Source organism: Cryptomeria japonica, chromosome 4 (genome assembly GCF_030272615.1).
Source record: "Cryptomeria japonica chromosome 4, Sugi_1.0, whole genome shotgun sequence".
NCBI classification, from domain to species: domain Eukaryota; kingdom Viridiplantae; phylum Streptophyta; class Pinopsida; order Cupressales; family Cupressaceae; genus Cryptomeria; species Cryptomeria japonica.
The window spans coordinates 142,571,601-142,597,547 of NC_081408.1; positions in this window are offsets into that span (position 1 = coordinate 142,571,601).

The following is a 25,947-nucleotide window of genomic DNA, read 5'->3' on the forward strand; positions in this document are numbered from 1 at the left end:
CATTAGGGGCTTTAGTAATGTGTGTGCATCTCTCTTGAACACCATCAAAGGAGGGATAAAATGTCATTTTAAGTGGACTACTGCAGCAGACAAAGGGTTTGAGTTGTTGAAACAAAAGGTAGCTGAAATCCCTTAGCTTAGGCTACCTAATTTCAATCATCTCTTCATAGTGAAGCGTGATGCCAGCAAGTTGGCTATAGGGGCCGTTTGGAAACAAGAAGGTCACCCGGTTGCATTTTTCTCTGAGAATCTCAATGAAGAAAAAAAAGTATTCTATCTATGATCTAGAGCTATATGCCATGGTGCAAGCACTCAAGAAGTGCCAGCATTAACTATTACCTAAAGAGTCGATAGTCTACACTGATAATCATGCACTTAGTTTTTTCAATGGGCAGGAGAAACTGAACCAAAAACAACTCAAGTGTGTTGAGTATTTGCAGGCCTACACCTTTTCCATCAAGCACAAGAAATATGTCACCAATAAGGTAGCCGATACCTTAAGTAGAGGGGTTCTCACCATCAAAGAAGTGAAGCTACAAAGTGTGGGGTTAAATGACCTCAAAGACCTCTACCAAGGAGACAAAGATTTTCGTGAAGCATATGATGTTTACTCAAATTTTTCTAATGCTTGTCATGTTTCCTATTCTGATTTTATGTTGTAGGAAGGCTTATTGTTTAAAGGACACCTACTTTGCATACCACATTTCTCTATGAGAGACAATGTAATGAAGGAGAAGCATCAAAGCAGCCTAGGTGGAAATTTTGGTCTTGACAAGACCTTAGAGCATGTTGGATCTTTCTACCATTGGCGTAAACTATAGTCAGATGTTAGAAGATTTATGGAGCAATGTGCTATTTGCCAAAGAGCTGAGGGTACCTCTAGTAATGTAGGGTTGTATCAGCCTCTTGCCATACCAATAAGGTCATGGGAATGTGTGAGTATGGACTTTGTCCTTGGTTTACCTAGAACTCCAAAAGGATATGACAGTGTCTATGTCATAGTGCATAGATTCAGCAAGATGGCACACTTTGTGCCTTGCAAATGTACTAATGATGCCATTTACATAGCAGGGTTGTTCTTCAAAGAGATTGTGAGGATCCAGGGTTGTTCTTCAAAGAGATTGTGAGGATCAATGGCAAAACCATACCAAAATACCAACAATCTCCCCCTTTGGCATTGATGGCAACACAAGATGGATAAACCATCGAAGTGCCAAAATAGAAATGTCAAATACCAAAAACCAACAATCTCAAAAAGGTCATAACTAGAAATCAAAATATAGATACAGAGAGTAATAATCTCTTCCAAACAATCTCTCCCCCTGGGAGCAACATGTGTTTTCTTTGTGTTTTTCCATACCAATCTCTCCCCCTTTGACATCAAATGCCAAAGTTACAACAAAACCAAGTTCATATACAAAATACCAATCAATTCAATATACCAACTACTCCCCCTGAGAAGTAGGTTCCCATCAAAGCCAGAAAAAAAGATTTCTCTATTAATTCTACTGGTTGATGACAATCATCAACTGTCTAAGTCTCTACCGGTGGGGGTATGACTCCAAGCTGATCTCTAAGATATTCAAAATTCTCCTTAGGCAAAGGTTTAGTAAAGATATCTGCAATCTGCTCTTCAGTATTCACATAAACTAGTTTTATTTCCTTTGCTTCAACATTTTCCTTTAGAAAATTTAGTTTGAAAGAAACATGTTTGGTTTTAGAATGTTATATCGGATTCTTAGATATATGAATTGCTACAGTGTTATCATAATAGATAGTAATAGGTTCCTTGCATTTTACCTTTATGTCTTTCAACATTTGCTTAAGCCATAGTACTTGTGTATAGTTAGCTGCTGCTACAACATATTCTGATTTTGTTGTTGATAAAGATGTACAACTCTGTTTCTTACTCAGCCAAGAAACTAATCTGTTTCCAAGAAAGAATGCTCTACCGGTGGTTCTTTTTCTATCATCCACATTTCCTGCCCAATTTGCATCTTTGTATGCACATAATTCAAAGTTTTCATCTCTAGGATACCATAATCCATGATTTATAGTGCCTTGTAAGTACCAGAAAATCCCTTTTACTGTTGATTCATGGTTTTCTCTAGGATTACTTTGAAATCTTGAAACAATACATACTGCAATCATAATATCAGGTCTGGTTTGGGTCAAATATAGTAAACCTCCTATCATATATTTGTATCTAGTTGGATTAATAGGTGTAGATTCATCCCTTAGTGATAATTTGTCAATTGTTGTCATAGGTGTGCTTACCGGTTTAGAGTTCTCCATCCCAAATTTCTCTAGTAACTCTTTTAAGTACTTGGATTCACTCAAGAATATACTTTTATCAGTCTGTGAAATCTGTAATCCTAAAAAGAATTTTATTTCTCCAATCACAGACATTTCAAATTCTTGCTGCATTTTAATAGAAAATTCTTTACATAATCCATCTTCTCCTCCAAAGATTATATCATCAACAAATACTTCTATAATCAAGATGTCATCATTAGTTATTTTGTAATATAAATTGTTGTCTGCATTTCCTTTAGTAAAACCAATATTTAAAAGATACTTATCCAATCTTGCATACCAAGCTCTTGGAGCTTGTTTCAATCCATACAAAGCTTTACTTAACCTACAAACCATATCATTGTCCTCTATCAAATAAAATCCATCAAGTTGTTCAATGTACACTTCCTCTTCAAGATGTCCATTTAAAAATGCACATTTAATATCCATTTGATAAACTCTGTAGTTCTTGTGTGCTGCAAAAGCCAAAAATAATCTGACTTCCTCAATTCTAGCTACCGGTGCAAAGGTTTCATTGTAATCAATTCCTTCCTTCTGAGAATATCCCTTACACACTATTCTTGCTTTATCTCTAACAACCTTACCATCATCATTAAGTTTGTTTCTAAAAACCCATTTGGTTCGAATTACATTTTTATCTTTAGGTCGGGGAACTAATGTCCAAGTGTTGTTTTTCTCAATTTGTTCTAATTCTTCTTCCATAGCTTTAATCCAAAATTTATCTTCACATGCCTCATTAACAGATGATGGTTCAATTTGAGAAATAAGACATACCTCTTCATTTGCCAATCTTTCTCTTATCATAACTCCTTTAAACTTGTTTCCAATTACTTGATCTGTAGAATGATTCAGTCTTACATATCAAGGTGTCTTTATTTGCTATTGTTTCTTAGTTACTATGGAATCCTCAGATGATACCGGAGTAACTAGATCTTCATTTTGTACCAGTAAATTTAGAGTAGGTTCATTTGTCAAAATTTTTGTTGCTGGTTCAGAGTCTATATACCTTGAAGTTCCTCTGAATTGTTCATCAATCTTTACATTTGTACTTTCAACAATTTTTTGTAATCTTTTGTTAAAACATCTATATGCCTTGCTCTTAGATGAATAACCAAGAAATATTCCTTCATCACTTCTAGGATCAAATTTTCCAATATACTCATCTCTTCTAATATAACACTTACTTCCAAAAATTCTGAAATATTTAAGAGTAGGAGTATTACCAAACCATAGTTCATGAGGGGTCTTACCAGTTTCACCTTTGATGTGAACTTTGTTGAATGTATAGACCATTGTACTGACTGCCTCTCTCCAATATACATGTGGTAGGTTTGCTTCTGATAACATACTTCTTGCTGCATCCAAGATAGTTCTGTTTTTCCTTTCCACAACTCCATTCTGTTGTGGTGTCTGAGGTGTTGATAGTTGTCTTCTGATTCTATTTACTTCAAAGAATGTATTAAATTCCTTAGATGTAGATTCTCCTCCTTGATCTGATATTAGACATTTGATTTTCTTGCCAGTTTCATTTTCTATCATTGCTTTGAATAGTTTGAACTTTCCAATTGCTTCTCATTTTTCTCTGAGAAAAGTAACCCAACACATTCTAGAATAGTCATCAATGATTAGCATGAATTATCTATTACCTTGTAAGTTTTTAGTTCTAGCTAGACCACATAAATCAGTGTGAATCAAATCAAGAGCATTATTAGATTTTTCTGGAATACTTTTGAAACTAGCTCTAACTTGTTTTTTAAATTGACATTCCTTACATACTGTATTCTAAGGTTTTCCAATTTTAGGTAAATCTCTAACTGCCTTACTAGTACTGATCTTCACCACGTAATCAAAGTTTACATGATAGAGTCTCTTATGTCATAACCAACTTTCATCAATATGAGCAATCAAGCATGCCTTTTCACTATTATTCAAATGAAAGATATTACCTCTAGTCTGATTACCAGTTGCAATTTCCAAATGAGTTCTATTCATGATTTTGCATTTTCCATTTTTAAATTGTAACTGAAATTATTTCTCAACTAATTGACCAACACTCAAAAGATTATGCTTTAATCCTTCAACATAGTAAACATTTTCAGTTTTATGCTTACCATCAAGAGATATTGTACCCTTACCTTTGATTAAACAATCTTTGTCATCTCCAAATCTCACTAAGCCTCCATTGTATTCTTGAAAGTTCAGGAATTTACCTTTGTCTCTTGTCATATGATGTGAGCATCCTGAATCAATGATCCATTCATCCTTTACTTTAACTTTATCTGCCAGGGCCTGTTCTACTAGCTGAGCAGTAGGTATCGATTGATCTTCTATTATAGCAATGAAAACCCATCCATTGTCTATTGGATCCTCATCAGAATCATTAGTCACACCTTCATCAACAATGTAACAAGATTTGTCTTTATTCTTCTTAAATCTGTATCTCCGATATTCAGGGTTAGCCTTGTATGTTCTTCTAGCTTCTTCTCTTAGTCTAGCATGTCTACCAGGGCATCTTGAAGCCATATGACCAATCTTATTGCAGTTAAAACATTTAAAGGTTTCTTTACCTTCATACTTACTTCCAACTGGACCTTTAGGCATTTTCCTTGCAAATAGTGCTTCAAGTTCTTCAAGTTCTTCATTTGCTTTCCCGCTTTCTTCAAGTTATCTTGCATAAAAGGCTTTCCAATCAGATTTGTCAAATGATGGAGTAGATGATGTTGATGCTTTAAAGGCCAAATCTATCTTTATAGTAGCAACAGGACCACATTCTTCAATTTCAAAAGTTGAAAGTTTCCCAATCAATGTATCCCTAGTTACTGATGTATTAGGCATTGTTCTTAACTCATTTATAGCAATGACTTTCATTTTATATGCTGGTGGCAATCCTCTTAAAACTTTTGAAACAATTTCATCCTCACTTAAGGTTCCTCCACAACATTTAATACCCAAAACAATCTCATTTACTCTTTTCATAAAAGCAGAAATCCTTTCATCTTCTTCCATTTTGAGATGTTCATACTTGACTCAGAAGCTTTCAAATTTTGTAATTTTGACTTTGGAAGCTCTTTCATTCAATGTTTCCAAATGATCCCAAATAGCTTTGGAAGTAGACCTATCTGATAGTCTCATGATTTGTTGATCTGATAATGCGCTCAAAAGTGCTTCTCTTGCTTTCCAATCATTTTCCTCATCTTTAGTCAAGTTGGGTGGAGTGGGCTGACTCTGAGTAGGAGTAGTATAACCATTCTTTGTAACATTCTAGATGTCTTTTCCAATGCAATTTAGATTTGTCTCCATTCTGATCTTCCATATGCCATAGTTGGTTCCATCAAGTTTAGGACTATCCTTCCTAAAATAGTTAGTAGATATTGGATCTCCTCAAGTTGTTAAACTTCTACAAAAGAGGACTAGGCTTTGATACCTGTAGACACCTAAAATTGTCCAGTCTAATTAAATAAATATTTTATTTATTTAATTATCTAAGCCTAATTCTTCTATTAATTAAATAAATCCTTATTTATTTAATTAATTCATTTATCCTCTTCTAGCCTTATTTATCATTTAAATAAATACATTTATTTATTTAAATTATCCTTTTCTTAAATTAAATAAATATCTTATTTATTTAATTATCCTACTTCTTCTATTAATTAAATAAATCTTTATTTATTTAATTAATTCATTAGCCTTTTCTACCTATGATACATGTCATTCATCTCTTAATTCCTACACTACCTACCCCTTTCATTATTTTATTATTTCTTTTACCTACCCTCTAATCATAGCCGACCTCCTTTTACACCTCTCAATCTTATCCATCCATTTCATATAGTGTCTTCTATATAAGGAGATGCTTCCTTCATTATCAAACCCTAATCAATGATCTTAAGGACTTGACTACACTACGATCCTACTTGCAACCACATTCCGTTCTTTGTTGAGCTCTTGTGCACACAAAATCTGAGAGCAAATATATCAAGCAGGATCAATGGAGATAGGAAGAATGGAGATCAAAACCCTATTGGACATGTGATGGTATAATCTTTGTGATTTCATGTGATTTGCATTGTCTTAGGTAATCTTCATATGTTATGGTGGATCTTTGTTGATTGTTAGGCTAGGGTTTTGTGGTTGAATTCATTTAGCCTTTCAATATTGTTGTTATTGTTATCCATTTTCACCATATATACATTTTGGCATGCCCGGTGGGACTCTTGTCCCTTTGCATTTAACCTCCTTGTTGTAGATCTTGTGTTTTTTAAGTTGCAGACCGGACATTTTCGGCAGCATTTTTGGTATTTTCACGTCTGCGCACTTTTGGATCGCGTTTTTGATTTTCAGGCGCATCTGAGACAACTGGATCCGCATCTATGTTTTGGGCAATATTTCATTTGGCAGGTTCCAGGGAGGCGCATCTGTGTTACAGAAGTGCATCTGTGTCATTTTCACTCGTGTTCGCATACAGAAAGCACGTCTGTGGTTTTTAATCACGTCTATGTCTCATAGAACCACGTCTGTATAGCAGAGTCACGTCTGTGTCAGGGGTAATCATGTTTGTGTATTGCCTGTTTCAAAATTTTGAAATTTTATTGATTCTGTTTTTGGATTTTGCATTTAGGGTTTCAGATCTAGTTTATTTTGAGCTAACATTTTCAGATCTAGCTAACAAAATTGGTGCAGCTTGTCTTAGAAGAAAAATCGTTTGGTTGAAGGCCCCTATTTCACAAAGTCTTTTGGGTTTTAAAAATTTACCTAACTTGTGTGCATGTAGGAAGGGGTGATTATTTCAAACAAAATCCAAACTACTAACAAGTCTTTGATGCAAATCCTTGGCGAGGGTTTTTTTTTTGGATTTTTATTGTGTGCCTTGTTTTCATAGACTAGCAAACACTTCCATTGGTGCACTAAAATTGAATCATTGTCTTTTGTGTCTTGAGCAATAGGCTCTTTTTGTTTAATCTTTAGAGGGCCTGTCTTCCCGTGTGGTCATTAGGACTACTAGTGAGAAGAGAACGACCCAAGTGGTAGCAAAAGAAAAGCCATCTTCTTCCAAACCACTATAAATATATGTATTCATGGTGAAAACTATGAATAACGTGTGCTGATTAGTTCATACCGACACTATGTCTCCCCATAAACCCATTTGATCAAATTTATTTGATCATTTGTAGGGCGTAACCCCTACCGGCTGGGAGCCTTCTGTATTTACAGAGCTGAAAGTGCCGCATGTATGGCCACACGAGCGGATGCCCTTACTAGCACTTTTTTATTTTAGAAGCCCAAATCCTTCTAGTTGTTAGGGCAGGAGGTCGGACCTCTGGTAGCGGCCCACACACATACGATTTTTAGTAGAGATACAAAGTTCGCCATGGGGAGTTTTCATGGGGACTGATGCTTGGCTGACCTAAGAAGTGAGTGTCAAGGGTGGAGCCAGTGAGGTCAAGCATCTAAGTATCTGCTCTGAATAGCATAGCCTCGGGGGTAAAACCCCATGTGGGATCAACAACTATTGTCTTGGCCAGCCATAAGAATTGTGCTTGACTTATGTTAAACATTCAAACATTCAAGACCAAACAGCAAAACATTGTGTCTTTTGTGTCTTCAAGTGTATGCAAAACAATTTTACATCAAACAACACACTTTTCTTGGAGTCATTGTCAGTCTAAACACTTGCAAACATTGAGTCCTCATTAACATTGTGTCCTCTTGTCATGAAAAATAGTCAAACAGACAGATTTGGTCACAACAAAACGACTTCACAGATTGGAAAAAATTGCACAAATTTTACAGAAATGCATCTGTGTCTGTTTTAACTGCGTCTATGAAGGGCAGAATTACATCTGTGTTTATAACAGCGTCTGTGGTGAATAGAAACATGTCTGTGTCGGGTAACCGCATCTGTGCAATATACAGGCACGTCTGTGTTCAAAATTACAAAAAAATCTTACAGTCCAGCAAACATAAACAAAAAATCTCAGAAGCACGTCTATGTTAAACAGAGTAGCATCTATGTCAAGAAACCGCGTCTGTGAAGTATACAGTCGCGTCTGTGTCCAAAATTGAAAAACTGTTACAGTCCAGCAAGCAAACACAATTAGTTTCGGAAATCTTGAGCTTCCTAGGTCGTCTCTCTAAGGTTTCATTTAGCATTCAACCTATCTTTGGGTCTCACAAAATCCATCATTTCTCTACATCTTGCATTACATTCACATTTGTCTAAACTTGAGTCAAAAGGTCACTTGCTTGTCCTCATCATACTTTGTCAACATACTACATACAACAACACTTTTCTAAGTGGTCCCTCATCAAGGTTTCTTACCTTTGGGTCTCATTTGGTCTTACTTAGGGTCAAGGTCAGCTTACCTCATCAAGAGAAACTATCCTCTCTTTGGAAGTCACACCTACTCTACTACATACATACTTGGTCTTACAATTTGGACATTGCAAGTACACTTCAGACTCATTTACATTCCATTCAACTCTTGGTCTTCCATACTCTTTCCATTTTTCACCTATTCTCTCACATCTTGGTCAATACCTAGTTCATGGTTGAAACCCGTCTTCAAAAATCTAGGAGAGAAACTAAAGAGGCTCAAGAGTCCGCAAACATGAGTTCTTATGAGTATGACAATGATATCTTTTTCAATTCTGATCATACTACATTACCTGACATGGATGTCTATAGAAACATTCCAAATATTGAAAACACAGACACTATAAACAACAATGCTACACACAATGACAATGTGGACAACTTTTCAGTACATTCAGCAGATGTGGAAGAATCCATTATGAATCCCCATTTCAATTGATTGGTTGAGGAAATATTGAGGAGGGATAGACAATACTTCTTACAAATGATGGCACAAAGCGGAGCCAAGATACCTCATGATTTTGACATGTCTCAAATAATGGAAAACCGACCTTTGCAACAACCTCACTCCAACATGGATCAAAGGAGACCAACTAGTGGAGGAAATAGAGGACCACACATGGTACCTGAATCACCATCAGCTTTGCTTCAAAACCCAGAGGTCCCACATACCCATGGTCAAACATATGATACTCACCTTCGCAGACCATTATGGAAGTCTTATGGAGAAAAATATGCTCAATCACATATCAATGCTAAGGATCAACCACCAAAGCAATGGGATATTCCAAGGCATGCTCAAAATTTGGACATAAGGAAACCTCATGTCAAATTTGGGGGCAACACAATGGAACATGACATGCCTGTAGAGTATGATATACATGCACAAAATAAATATGGTGTTCCTCAACATGAATCTATACCAAGTGCTCCGTATACGCAACATCATTATAGACCTCCTCCATATGAACATGTGTATGATCAATATCATCTATATATGCAACATGCTCCTCCTCCAATTGGTGCCTCAAGCATGGGATATGGTCCAAGAAGTCGATCTCCACCTAAGAGCAATTTAGAGAAACAAATTAGGGACTTACAAAAGAAAATGGAGGACATAAATACACTGAAGCCAACATACATAATGAGAGACATATGTCCCTATCCATTCGACAAGAACATTCCAATGCCTCCATTTCCTACACATTTTGTGATGCCTAAATTTGATAAGTATAGAGGAAAAGGGGATCCTAACGCGCACATAAGATAGTTTTTCACAGCTTGCATTGAGGTAGCAGCAGAAGAGACATATTTGATGAGATTATTCCCACAAAGCTTAGGTGATCAAGCTATGGAATGGTTCTCCCAACTTCCACTAGGAATTAAGTCATGGGGTGACTTAGCAGAGGCATTTATTCAACATTTCTCCTACAACATAGAGACAGACATATCAATCACTACTTTGTGCAATACTAAGCAAAAAGAGGGAGAATCTTTTGCATCATTTTTACAAAGATGGAGAAATCTAGCCAGCAGATGCTCTTGTGAAATTCCACAAAAACAAATGGTAGAAATGTTCACCCAAAATGTTAACAAAGACATTGGCTACGATCTAAGGAAAGCTTGTTTGTCCACCTTCAAGGACGTTATTGAAAAAGGCTTAGCAACATAAAAGGTCCTAATTGAACAAGGAGTCATTAAGATATTCAAAGAAAAAAAAAATGACTTTAAGGGAAAAGACAAGCCAAGATTTTGGAATAAAAACAAGAACACAGTCAATGATGGTGTTGTTGATGCCAACATAGTGCGACCCAAAGTCATCTTTTCAGGATCAAGTTCTACAAACAATCAAGTGAATACTCAAACAACTTCAAGATCACGAAGGAAGTACACCCCATTGGGAGAACCACTTGAGTCAGTTTTCAAGAAGCTGGTGGCAAACAAGGTGATCACAATTCCAGATTTCCCGCCATATGAACCAAAGGTCAAACCAAATTGGTGGAATGATGATGAGTATTGTGAATTTCATAAGAGCAAGGGTCATAAGACAAGAAATTGTCATCGACTGAAGAACATCATACAGGATCTCATTGATAGAGGTGATATTGAGATTGAGGGACATTCATCCAATCAAGAACATGAGATGTTTAAGGATCCATTCCCAAAACATGACAAGGGAAAAGCTAAAGCCACAGATGACCAAACCAACTATACCAGAGCATCCTATAACTATGATTCAACTATCAATCACATTTCAATGGACAATTACATCTCTACTATTATCATCAAGGACAAAGCATCCGAGAATTCTACTCAGAGACCCAAGATTGTCCTAAAAGGTGTTGGATCTTCTTCCGAACCTACCTCTGAGTGTCATGTTACAACCCGTCAAGGTAAGATCACTTTGCAAGGTGCTCCAGCTAAAAACATCACCTCTTCATCAACCAAGCCTGAGTATGACCTTGTAGAATAGTTAGGGAAGACACCCGCGCTAATCTCCATCCTTGAGCTATTACGCATATCTCCTGCACATAAAGCCATTCTTGATAAAATCTTGAGAGATACTGTTGTTCCTACTGATCTGAATGTGGACCAGTTTCAAGCCATGGTGGGATACCTTTCCATTCCACACTCCCTTACTTTCACGGAAGCCGATGATGCCTCTGTAAGTCAGCCACATAATGCACCACTACACATTGAAGCCTTCATACACAAACATCGAATAAAATGAGTCCTGATAGTTGGAGGAGCAGGTCTGAACATTTGCACATTAAGCACTATCACACAATTGGGATATTCTGATAAAGCTGTAAATTCTACAAACAAAATCACCATTAAGGCATATGATGATGAAGAGCGTTCATCCAAGGGTACAGTCATCTTACCTCTCAGAGTTGGGCCAGTTACAAAGGATGTGGTCTGTCAAGTCCTGGATTTAAATCTCACTTATAACATATTGTTAGGACGTCCTTGGATCCATGAAATGAGGGCAGTTCCATCCACATATCATCAATGCATTAAGTTTCCTCATAATGGAGTGGAGGTAATAGTTAACGGCGATCCTAATCCATTCATATATTGCAATAACCTGAAATCAAAGACTGAGACCATCATTCCTAGTAATTGGGAGGTTGTTCCTTCATTGGCATATATTGATCCCGAGTCATTAAAACCTTCGACATCCAAACAAGGTGAGCTTAGAGGCAAGTTTCAGGACAAAGGAATGGGGGAATATACTTTCAATCAGACCATGTACTTAAGACAAGTCATGAGTTCCCCAAAAGAATATGGAAGGCCACATCCTAACAAGCAAATCTCCATCATGACGCTCAAATGGGATCCTACTACCTTTCAAAGATGGGGTGAACTAGAAGAGGAAGGTTTATACCAAATGCTTTTTAGAGATAATGAAGAGGAAACACAAGATCACGTCAATTTACCATGTGAGAAATATGGCAAAGGCTTCAAAATTCTACAAAAATTTGGGTATGATGGAAAAAGCCCTCTAGGGTTACGAAAGGAAGGCATCATTGAACCTTTACAACCTGAATTGACTTTCAAGAAGGAATGCTCGAAAGGACTTGTTTTCTTAACTTCCAAGGTCCACACTCAAAGGACAGAAGAAGCCTTACAAATCAAAGCTGCCAAAATTCAACAAGAGAATTGCTATTCCATAGATTCCAATGAATGGGAATGGGGTTCTGACAAGTCTTCCAGTGACTACGAGCTCACCGAGACATTCAGAGAACCAGATGAACCCACAGAAGAGGAGGAGTTTTATAAAAAATTTAGAGTTGATCAAGAAACAACCCAGGAGGAGTCTACATAGTCCTTGTCTCAAGGTTCTAGGTTGAAATCACATAAGATGAGAACACCTGTCCTAGAATGTGCTACTAGTGATGATAATTTGGATTCACTCATGATCGAGACTGATGAGGAGAGTGCCATCGATGACCTCGATAATTACCTTGACATACCCGAATATAACCACATCTTCACTCTTAGCCCCACTAACTTCGAAGACATTAACGGCCTTCCCCTTGTTCACCACCAACTCATTGACTGGGATCATGAAGGACCGGTACAATTGGATACATTCCAAAACAATGAAGCTTTTATTGACTATCTAGGCATATGGGATGATCTTCCCCCTGGAGACCATAAAGCAGGATACACTATAGAACTCAATAGCATGGCATATTTTGGTGAGGGTGTCGGACCTTCCAGTCGCAAAAATGTGAAAATAAGAACAAATCAAGGGTCTTATGGCGAAAACCACATTGTGGCGCTATCTGACCCCAAAAAAGTAAAAAGAAAGGACGTATCTGAGGGTGAAAACCTCTCTGAGGCGCCCGAAGATGGAAGGCTCGACATTCTCCAAGAATCATATGGGGAAAAATCATCCATGTTGGTAGAGGAGACTATCAAAACAAACATCGGTACAGAAGAGGTTCCACACAACATATTCCTAGCTCAATCACTGATAGAGGCTGAAAGGTCAAAATTCATAAGCTTCTTCAAAAAGTGACAAATCAACTTCACCTGGTCATATGCTGATATGCCTGGATTGGATCCAGATTTGGTAATGCATCATCTGACAGTCAAACCGGGGGCAAAACCAATAAAATAGAAATTAAGAAAAATGCATCCACAAGTGGCATTACTAGTCAAAGCAGAACTTGAGAAATTACTCGATGTCGGATTCATGCGCCCAATTGATTATCCTGAATGGATCTCCAACTTGGTACCTATCAGTAAACTAGATCGCAACATCAGAATTTGCATAGATTGCAGAGACATCAACAAAGCTTGTCCAAAGGATGACTTCCCATTACCAAACATTGACTTGATTGTTGATCTCACAGCAGGTCATGAAATGCTATCATTAATGGATGGATTTTCTGGTTATAATCAAATAAGGATCGCACCCGAGGATCAACACAAAACATCATTTACTTGTCCATGGGGAACTTTCTGCTAGAATGTCATGCCTTTCGGGCTAAAGAATGCAGGTGCTACATATCAAAGAGCCATGACTACTATCTTTCATGATCTCATGCATGTAACAGTGGAATATTATGTTGACGACCTCTTGGTCAAATCAATAGATAGAAATACACATTTGGACATACTCTCAGTTGCCTTTGATCAGTTGGAAAAATACAAAGTAAGATTAAACCCTAAGAAATGTGTCTTTAGAGTAACCTTCGGGAAGCTCCTAGGATTCATTATATCCAAAAGAGGAATTGAAGCAGATCTAGCAAAAGTCAAAGCTATCTTGGACATGCAACCACCCAGAAATATCAGTCAACTTCGATCCTTACAAGGCAGACTCTAGTCCATTCGAAGATTCATAGCACAACTGGCAGATAAGTGTAATCCTTTTCAGCACCTGCTACATAAAAATATCAAATTCAAATGGGATGATAACTGTCAACAGGCTTTCCAGATGCTCAAGGATTATCTCTTGAATCCGCCTGTTCTGATGCCACCAGTTCTAGATCAGCCTTTGCTACTATACATATCAGCTACTCCAACAGCATTGGGAGCACTCTGAGCACAACAAATTGCTAGGGGCAAGGAAAAGGCCATATACTATATTAGTCGCACATTGGTGGGATATGAGCTAAACTACACACCAATCGAGCGTGCATGTCTCGCCATGGTCTTTGCTTCACAGAAATTATGACATTACATGCTCACTCATAAGACTAAGTTGGTTGCAAGAATTGATCCATTAAAATACCTTCTCAATAAAGCAACACTTACTGGGCGACTAGCCAAATGGGTAATGATCCTGAGTGAATTCAACATCAAGTATGTGGATAGAAAAGAAATAAAAGGACAAGCCATCGTAGATCAGTTAGCAGATGCCCCCATGATTGATGATGTTCCTCTAAATTCAGAATTTCCAGATGAATCCATTTTAACAGTATCACATGCAAAGCTATGGCAACTATACTTTGACGACTCATACACATAGCATGGTGCAGGAGCTGGCATCCTCTTTATAACTCCTCAAGGAGATTCTATACCAAAATCACACCGCTTATCATTTCCTTGCACTAACAATATAGCAGAATATGAGGCATTAACAGCAGGATTATGAATTGCAGTTCAATGGAAGATCCAAGAACTTTGTGTTTTTGGGGATTCCCAACTTGTTATCCGTCAAACAACTAGTGATTACCAAACAAAACATGAGAAGCTAATGCCTTATAAACAAATGGTGGATGATCTGAAACAATACTTCACAAGGATAGATTTTGAGAAGATACCAAGAGAGCAGAATCACGCCGCAGATGCCATGGCTACAATTGCTTCATTGATCGATTTACCTCCAAATGAGACCCGCTATGAGTTCTTGGTGGATAACCTTTTGGTTCCATCATATGAGTTCACTCCTACTGAAATAATATGTGTTGTTGGTCCTGAATCTTAGTTATATGGTTCCATCTTCACATACCTTCACGACAATATCCTACCTCCTGATCTATCAAATAACCAACGCCGCACCTTCATTCACCAATCCTCTCGATATGTCATTTTAGCTGATATCCTATATCGCCAAGGTCTAGATGGCACTCTTCTTAGATGTCTAGAAAGCGACGAAGCTCAAATTGCGTTACATGAAGTGCATGAAGGGATATGTAGTCCACATGCTAGTGGTCCTACCTTGGCCAAGAAACTCATTAGGACTGGATATTACTTGCCCAATATGGAAAAAGATTCATATCAGTTTGTCAAGAAATGTAAGCAATGTCAAATTCATGGAGACCTCATACATGCGCCAGCACAAGAACTATAGCCACTTGCGTCTCCTTGGCCCTTTAGTTAATGGGGACTCGATCTCATAGGTAAGATTCACCCTCCTTCTTCCAATGGTCATAAATTCATTATCATAGCCATAGAGTATTTTACGAAGTGGATTGAAGTTGTGCCTCTCACACAAGTTACTGGAAAACAGATTGCTACATTCATCCTCAACTATATCATTTGCCGATATGGTATTCCTGTTTCCATTATCACTGATAACGGGCATCCCTTCAAAAATCAGGATGTTCGTGAACTCTGTGACCGCTTCCATATCACCCACCATTTCTCCACACCATACTACCCCCAAGGCAATGGCCAAGCTGAGGCATCTAATAAAATAATCCTTAAAATCCTAAAGAAGACAGTCGATGATGCTGGCCGTAATTGGCATATCCAACTCAATCCTGCACTTTGGGCCTATCGCACAAGTGTTCACACACCTACAGGAGCTACACCCTATTCACTTGTCTATGGCGCTGAAGCCATCTTGCCTATTGAGGTCGAGTTACCCTCTTTACGGGTCTCTTTGCAAAACATCATCGCTGATCAAGATTACAGAGTCTCTCGCTTACAAGAACTGGAACTGCTAGATGAACGGAGACAAACTGCTTTTAATCATCTCAAGGCTTACCAACAATGAATGAGTCACAGCTACAATCACAAAGTCAAGCCTCGCACATTTGAGGTAGGTGACTTGGTTCTCTGAGAAAACCCCAAGAATCAGCAAGACAGAGAGAAGAAGGGCAAGTTTGAACCAAATTGGCTTGGTCCTTACATCATTACAGCCACATATGGATCTGGTGCATATCAGCTCTCAACTACAGAAGGTGAACCTTTGGAGGATCCTATCAACAGCATGCACCTTCGCAGGTTCTACATATAGCTCTTCAAAATATCCTAATTCAAAAATACAAAAAAATTATAAACCAAAAAAATCGTTACTTGGTGAAAACCTGGCAAACAGGCGCCTTGTGACACAAAAAAAAAATTGAAAAATAAAAAAAGTAAAGAGAAATAATTTCGTCCAACGGTGAAAACCACTTCGGTGGCGCCCTAGGCAAGTACCATGGTGAAAATTGGGTCACCAGCGCCATGCGTAGAGACATTGCTCCTCCCTCCTTCAGGATTCTCTTTCATCATTTCACTTTGCACACACTCACAACCTATTCATCCATAATAAACTTACCCATTCCCATCATGGCTTGTTATTGATCTATCCAAGATTGGTTAGCCATTCATAATAAACATCCCTTTTCACCTCCCTTTCCATCCATAATAAATCAGATCCTATCTGAGGCTAAGGCAAAATCCTACATCTAGTAATGGGTGTGGAACTGAGAACATCACATGTTTCAAGGAGTATAGTTTCTTCTAGCTTCCTTCAGTCTATTCGTGCACAATCCATGATAAAGCAGCATTTGCATCACAGATCCGCAATAAAGTTTCGTCTTCTCCGCAATAAAGTATCAGTTTCATAGATTCAGTCAGTTTTAGATGAGACATAGCAACAACAATGGGCTTCAACAAATCAAATCTTTCAACAGACTCAGACAACATTATGGTTCAGTGCTATCTATCCTTTCTGTGAAAGTAAACATTGTGACCACAATCAAACATGACTTATACAAGTGACAAGAGACACTAAACTTGAGGACTATAGTGGATGTTGGTGTTGAGTCTTGGTTTTCTTTTGATTTTATCTTTCGGGTGACATGTCTTTTAGCTTTTCTGAGATGTCTCTGACTAGAGATTCTATCTCTAGGATGTCTTTGACTAGAAAGGTGAGGATGGGGTATCATCACCTATTTATATTTGCTGTCTGTGGATTGTCTCTTAGTAATTCTATGACTTGTCCAAGGATATGAGGACACTGTGAGTCTATTGTGAACTGGGGCATTCCTTGTTTGTGACTGTCTTATCTCCATGTAAACAGGTACAATGACTTTCAGGGTCGAACATATGCCTTGATTGTCATAACCTATCTTGCCATAATAAAGCTCAATGATGATAACGCACAAGAAGCTCTTTCACTTTCATATCTTCTATCTTTCATCCCCCCTTTCTTGATTGACTTCCATCATCCTTCTCGAGTCCGCGTAGTCTGCTATCACATGACTGAGTATAACGACACACCAAAAACATTTGCATTTCATGTAGTTGCACCTGCATTACCACATATAAGCATTTCATACATACATATAGATATCACAATTGCATCACATCCTGCACACAACACCTGTTAGCACAATTTACATTTGCATTATCATATTCATCTGCATTACATACATTCACATTTGCATCATACATACACATATAAAACATAAACGAACAAAAATATATTGCATTGCATCATATACATATTTGCATCCATATCATAAGCATCACATAAGAACATCTCATCACATAGGTACACATGCATATAGCTGCCACAAAGATGAATCATCTCATATATATATATAAAGTGTCATGATACAATGATGTCAAAATCATATGGCTACAATCACCTGCAAGTGTCTACATCATCATACAAAAATGGTACAAAACTGATACAAAGGGAGCCCTCTAAGGCTATGATGAACTCCCTCCCTCGGAGCTGCCTGGCCTCGATGGAATCTGAGCCCCTGAAGGACCCGCCCCAGGATCATCTTGTCTGTCCCCTCTATCTGGTGGTGGTGGAGGACCCATGACCCCACCACTCGATGCCTGTCTCCTCCGGCTCCCCCCCGTAGTTGTCACTGTACGCGATGGTCTATGGAAGCTCCTCACCCGCTGATCTACTGGCACGACACCATAGTAGAGGTCCCTCCAATAGCCTATCTCCTCTCCTGCCCGTAGGACATATGCATATCCTGCCCCTGTGTCCTCTGTCGCCTATCTCCCTGCCCTCAGTGTTGTCTCGGCCTCTGTATAGCATTGGATCGCCTGATCTCTCTCCCACTCAGTATCTCTGAGCCTCATCCTGAGTCGATCCCTCTCCCTCTCCAGCTCCTAAATCTCATCTGCCTGTCCCTGGCAGATCTCCCTCAGATCTAGTAGCTCAACCTCCACTGGGTCAACCCCCTCTACCTTTGCCTCTGCTTGTGGCTCTCCTTGTCCCTGTACCTGTACCTATACTTGTACTGATACCTCTACTGGTCCCTGTCTCTATCCCTGTCCCTGTGCCTATACCTGTCTGGGACCCTGTGCTGCTGGTACCTGTAGCGGCAATCCACTGCGACCCCTCACCACCTGAGCCAGTCTCTCCTCATCACCCTCCTCTCTCCAACTACTCCCCTCCTCCTCCATTGGCCTTGACCCCCATCACCTCCACTGTCATCATCATCTCCCCCACCATCTCCCTCTAGTGCCTCTCCTGGATCTGTCAACTGTGGGAACGGATGCTCTGCCCAATAAGCTGTATACTCGGCATCCATGCTGGCGCCCTCGATCTCTGGCCACATGTCCTAGGGTAGAGGTATCATCTCCACCAGCTGTGTCACTGCCTGATCATACGACAGCAATGGCCCAAACTGTGCCTGATCTCTCATGGTACGGGCATACATGCCTGAGCCCCGCAGCATCCTCTGAATCTAGCCAAACTGTCAGCCAATCCTGTCTACCAGCTGCCTCTCTAGCACATAGAGCATCCACCCAATCAGGTACCTGCTCCGAAAGGTGTATGGTAGCTCGACTGCATCATCCTCCCACTGCTCGCAGCCTAGATATGGTCTCCATATGACCACATCAATATCGTCTATCACTCGCTGCCAATACTCTAGCCTGCCAATCCGTGGCTGCGAAGTGATCATATCATATAAATGCACGAAGCTGCGCCCATGACCTCTGCCCCTAAAGTGTATCAGTCAGGTAACCGACAGATGCTCGTAAGCCCATACCTGCAGCAATGTAACTCTGCAGCCCAATCCCACTGACCCATGGTAAACAAACTGATGCAACTCGTAGTACAGGTGGGCCAATACACATGGTCCCCAGGCATATCTGGCATGCTGTGTCATCAGCATCTCCAGTGCTCCCCCCAGCCCACAGCCAACCCCCGTGTCACCCTGTCTGGACACAGGAACCCACTGATAGCTCCTCCGATCACTGCTGACAATGCTAACCCTATGGCTGTCATGGTGTCCCATGCCACGTGTCCTGCCCTCATCTCCAATTCAGGGTCCTGAAATACTCATCTCAGGGCCTCTCTGTCGCCATCTCGATCGTATGGGATCAGCTCCCCATCAATCGGTATCTGCAGAATCTTGTATACATCCTCCAGGGTGACTATCATCTCACCCATAGGCAAATGGAATGTGCACGTCTCAGAGTGCCATCTCTCAGCTAATGCAGTTAGTAATCCCATGTTCGCCCGAAACTTAGGCACATATAGTACATGTCTCAAGCCCATCGCCTCAATGGCAGCTCGATCCCCAAGTGTCAACTCCGGTCGCAACCTCTGTGTCGATGGGAATCTCTCTCGTGACTCCAGCATAGGCAAATACTCCTGCAGTCAAGCAAATCAATCATGTCAGTTATAGTGGCATTCACTGTTTATCACAAAATTCTACTTGCTATCTAAATGCATATGGTTATCTACCCTAGTGACACTCACTGTTCATCACAAAGTGTTGCTTCTATCCTAGTAGTACTCCTTGTTCATCACAAAGTACTACGTGTGTGACACTCACTGTATATCACAAAGTGTCATTCACATTTGCACTCCCTGTTTATCACAAAGTGCTGCTCATACTTTGGGTACTCCCTGTTCATCACAAAGTACTCTATCTTGGTACTCACTGTTCATCACAAAGTGCCTTGATCTATCCTAGTCTTCCTAGAGGACCTGCTTGAGTGTATCCTCTCAGCAGCTTATCCAATCGACAACATATGTTCATCACAGAACTGCCGATTTGACCTAGAAGACCAAAACTTGCACTTTTCAACGCAAACGTGCTTACATTACATAAACGCGCCTACAGACTGCACAGACGTGCCTGCACAACACAGACGCACCTGTATAACACAAACGTGCCTATGCCGGGCATAAACGCGACTAGACTACGCAGACGCCCCTGCACATCGCAGACGCGCCCGCATTTGACACAAACGCGGTTCTAGACACAGACGTGCTTGGCACCGACACAGACGCGCCTGTTGAACACAGATGCACCTGGCACTGACACAGACGCAGTTAGACGGTTTTTTGACATTCTTCAACTCTGCTTTTAAGTACATTTATTGCCCTATTTGACATGCATTAATGACAAAATTAAATGCATCAAAGTACAAGGAGGTTTGGTGGTACTTACCGGCTCTCCTGCCTCTATTGGCCTCTGAAATCAGCGAACACAGTCGAATCTATGCACGAAAGCCATCGCTGCTGACTGCTCTTGCTCTTTTCTCGCTCTACACTTTGATCTCATGAGGGTGTAGATGACAATGAGGATGTATTTTCCCCCGTGGTCTATCTTATAGCCTACCCTAGCCCTCGCCTTCATTTCCCGAGTCAGTCTTCATTATCCTATGACTTTGTCACTTTATCTGGTCAATCCATTCTATCTTGTCTTTCTTATCGAGAGATTGTCTGCAATCTTTTCAAACATTTTCATCCAATCTCTCGAGGGGGCATATCATTCCCATTCTGGGGCAACTCTGTATTAGTTCATCTTATCTTCTTTGAAACAACACGACAAGCCGCATTGTCTCAAAGAGGGGCAAAATGTAGACACCTAAAATTGTCCAGTCTAATTAAATTTTATTTATTTAATTATCTAAGCCTAATTCTTCTATTAATTAAATAAATCCTTATTTATTTAATTCATTCATTTATCCTCTTCTAGCCTTATTTATCATTTAAATAAATACATTTATTTATTTAAATTATCCTTTTCCTAAATTAAATAAATATCTTATTTATTTAATTATCCTACTTCTTAAATTAATTAAATAAATCTTTATTTATTTAATTAATTCATTAGCCTTTTCTACCTATGACACATGTCATTCATCTCTTAATTCCTACACTACCTACCCCTTTCATTATTTTATTATTTCTTTTACCTACCCTCTAATCATAGCCGACCTCCTTTTACACCTCTCAATCTTATCCCTCCATTTCATATAGTGTCTTCTATATAAGGAGATGCTTCCTTCATTATCAAACCCTAATCAATGATCTTAAGGACTTGACTACACTACGATCCTACTTGCAACCACATTCCGTTCTTTGTTGAGCTCTTGTGCACACAAAATCTAAGAGCAAATATATCAAGCAAGATCAATGGAGATAGGAAGAATGGAGATCAAAATCCTATTGGACATGTGATGGTATAATCTTTGTGATTTCATGTAATTTGCATTGTCTTAGGTAATCTTCATATGTTATGGTGGATCTTTGTTGATTGTTAGGCTAGGGTTTTGTGGTTGAATTCATTTAGCCTTTCAATATTGTTGTTATTGTTATCCATTTTCACCATATACAATACCAATTGTTAGGTCCTGGAGACAACTGAGAGGGGGGGGTGAATCAGTTGTCAAATAAATGCAAACCAAAACAACTTAACCAACTTAATGCTTAATACCGATAAACCATTTTAATATGTCGGTAGACAGCTTTAACAGTTAATTGTTATACCAGTAAGGATTAGTGCATGAAACATAAAGACAAAGTCATCCACAACATATAACACCAATATTTGTACGTGGAAACCCTGTAAGGGGAAAAACCATGGTGGGAAACCTTACCCATATTCAGATGATACTACTGCAGATAGTAAGTGTACATAAATGGGGTCTACACATGCAGAAAGGCCAAGTGCCTAGAGCTCACTGCTCAATCACAAAATGGGAGCCACACTGACTATAGTTGGATGGTTAAATCCAATAAGAATGTACTGCACAATATAGCATCTTCATATGCTAGATTCAGTACTGGTATAGTTCTGATTGTCTTCACAAAAACCCTTCTTCAATCTTCAAATGATGTCTGCATGTATAGCTCTACTTATTCTCGCATATACCTTCACACAATCCTTTTTCGCATTCCACATCTGACCTTACAAATAAGATCTTACATTTATACCATAACCTAAGACCAATTTTAGTAGGTCGGCTCTACAAGATATTATAATAAAAACATTTTATAAACAATACAATATTTGATGCAATAACCGATTGAACATGTCGGCTTAATGCATTTACAACAATAATTAATCATCTCCATAGCATGCCATGCTGATCTGAAAAAGATAAACCTGCCGGTGTAACCCTGGACCTATTTGCCGGTAACAACAAATATGCAAATATGAATATACCAATAAACAAAACTCTAGGACAAGATGTCCAAATGATGTCTTGGACATTACCAAGTATTTTTTATATCATTCCAAGTGCTAGTGATAATTATATCTTGCCGGTACACTAAATATCAGTGACTGTGCATGAGTCACTTGCTTGCCGGTGAATGTTGTTGATTCTCCAAAGTGCTAGAGTTTTAGTAAGTGTTGACATCAATGATAAAACCATACCAAAATACCAACAGACCTATCTTCTTAATGAGTAGTTTCGAGGGTTGGCCCTTAGGGAGCCTTTCTTTTCTAAGGTAGGCCACTACCAAATCCCCTACATTGAACTGAACATCCCTCCTCTTCATATATGCTTTGAGTTTATATTTATTAGCACTTTGTTGGAGAGTGGCCTTGACTTGATCATGAATTTCTTTCATAGTGAGAGTGAAATCCTCACCTTGTGCACTCCTATTTTCCATACCTCCAAGGTCTCTTAGTTCAAGAATCCCTCTAGGATGTAAACCATACACAACCTCAAATGGGCTCTTACATGTACTTCTATTGATGGAATCATTGTATGCATATTCAGCCTAGCCAATCACTAAATCCCAACACTATCCATGTTGCTTGGTAAGACAGCTAAGCAAATTTCCAAGAGATCTATTAACCACGTCAATTTGGCCATATGTTTGAGGATGGTATGCTAAAGAAAATGACAAGTTAGTGCCCAACATTTTCCAAAGAATCCTCAAAAAATGACCCACAAACTTAGAATCTCTATCAGTGACAATATTGAGAGGTAGACCATGAATCCTCACAACTTCTTTGAAAAATAGACCTGTAATATGAGATGCATCATTGGTGCACTTACATGGCACAAAATGAGCCATTTTGCTAAACCTATCAACAAATACAAACACACTATCAAACCCCCAAGGATTTTTTGGCAAACCAAGTACAAAATCCATACTAAGGCTTTCCCAAGGCCTAGTAGGAACTGGTAAAGGTTGATACAATCTAGCATTAGTAGAAACACATTTTTCCCTTTGACAAATAGGACAACATTTCACAAATTTTCTCACCTCTGATTCCATCTTAGGCCAAAAATAAAATCTTCATACTTGCTCCAAAGTTTTGTCCAAACCAGAATGGCCTCCAAGACTACCATTGTGCATTTCCTGGATGATATTCTCCCTCATAGAACATTGACGAATGCATAGTTGATGCCCCTTAAAGAGAAAACCATCCCGCAACATGAATTCAACAAACTTAACATGACAAGAATCAGCAAATTTATAACATACATCATATGCATCTTTGAAATCTTTATCATCCTTATACATGGATTTGAGAGAATCAACACCAACACTCTGCCATTGAATCTCCTAAATAGTAAGTGTTCTCCTACTCAAGGCATCAACAACCTTATTAGACACACCCTTTTTATGTTTTATTGTAAAGGTATAAGGTTAGACTTTCTCAACCCACTTAATATGCCTTTGATTCAACTTCTCCCGTCCATTAAGAAAACTCAATGCATGGTTGTCAGTATAAACAATGAACTCCTTAGGAAGAAGGTAATGACACCACTTTTTTAGTGCTTGCACCATAGCATAGAGTTCCAAATTATAAGTAGAATACCTTTCCTTTGACTCATTTAACTTCTCTGAAAAGAATGCAACTGGATGGCCTTCTTGACTAAGGACTGCACCTATAGCCTACTTGCTTGCTTCACATTCAACTATAAAAATATGATCAAAATTAGGTAGCCTCAAGATAGGAATTTCAACAACCTTCATTTTCAATACCTCAAAGCTTTGGGATACTCTCTCCGTCCATTCAAACCTGCACTTGATTCCTCCTTTAATAGTGTCAAGAACTGGTTCACAAATATGACTAAATCCATTTATGAACTATCTATAAAAAGAAGCCAATCCTTGAAAGCTCCTAACATCACCTAATATCCTAGGTGTAGGCCAATTAACAATAGCCTCAATCTTTGAAGGATCCATTTTCAAACATCCTTGAGAAACCACAAAGCCTAGATACACCAGTTCAGTTTTCATGAATTCACACTTTTCTAGATTGATTACCAGTTTCTCCTCATGGGCTTCAAATTCTCTTCCTTGGACCTGCTAAACACAAAGATGTCATCAATATAAACAATAATAAATTTTCCAATTAATTCAACCAATACCTCATTCATGAGGTGCATAAAAGTACTAGGTTCATTTGTGAGCTCAAAGGGCATCACCAACCACTCATACAAGCCCTCATTTGTCTTATAGGTTGTCTTCCACTCATCTCCAGGTCTGATTCTGATTTGATGGTAACATGATTTCAAATCAATTTTAGAAAAGTAGCATGCTCCTCCAAGATAGTCCATTAGGTCCTCAATTCTAGGCATAGGGAACCGGTATCTGATAGTGATCTTGTTGGTGGCCCTGGAATCAGTGCACATCCTCCATGTTCCATCCTTTTTAGATGCTAATACAATAGGTACAAAACATGGGCTTAAACTTTTCCTAATCAACCCTTTGTCTAATAAATCTTGCACTTGTCTTGCTATCTCTTCATTCTGTTTAGGAGTCATCTTATAGGTAGCTTTGTTATGAAAGGTTGCACTAAGAATCAAATCAAATTGATGGCTGATATCTCTGATTAGAGGAAAGTTATTAGGATATCTTTGGCCACAACCCCTTCATATCTATCCAACATGCTTTTCACTTCACTAGGAACTTCACTTTTTGCACCTTTCTCTTGTTGAGACTTATCCTTTGGATTCAAGACCAAAGCATAACTTTGGGTTTCCTCTTGCTTGAGGGCATCTAAAAACTCTTTTCCACTAACCATCATGACACTTGGACTAACAATTTTCTCTTCCCCTTGATCAGATAATGGTTCCATCCTAAATGGTCTTCCATTCTTGGTGATGACATACACATTTGTCTCCCCATCATGTTGGGCTTTAACATCATATTTCCATGGGTGGCCTAACAACAAGTGACAGACATACATAGGAAGGATATCACACAAGACTCTATCCTTATAGTCACCCATTTCAAATTCTACCCAAGTTTGTTCATCTACCACTACATGCTGCCCCTTGTTAAGCCATGACACCCTATAAGGACTCCCATGTGGCAATCTTTTCAATTTCAACTTCTCAAACAT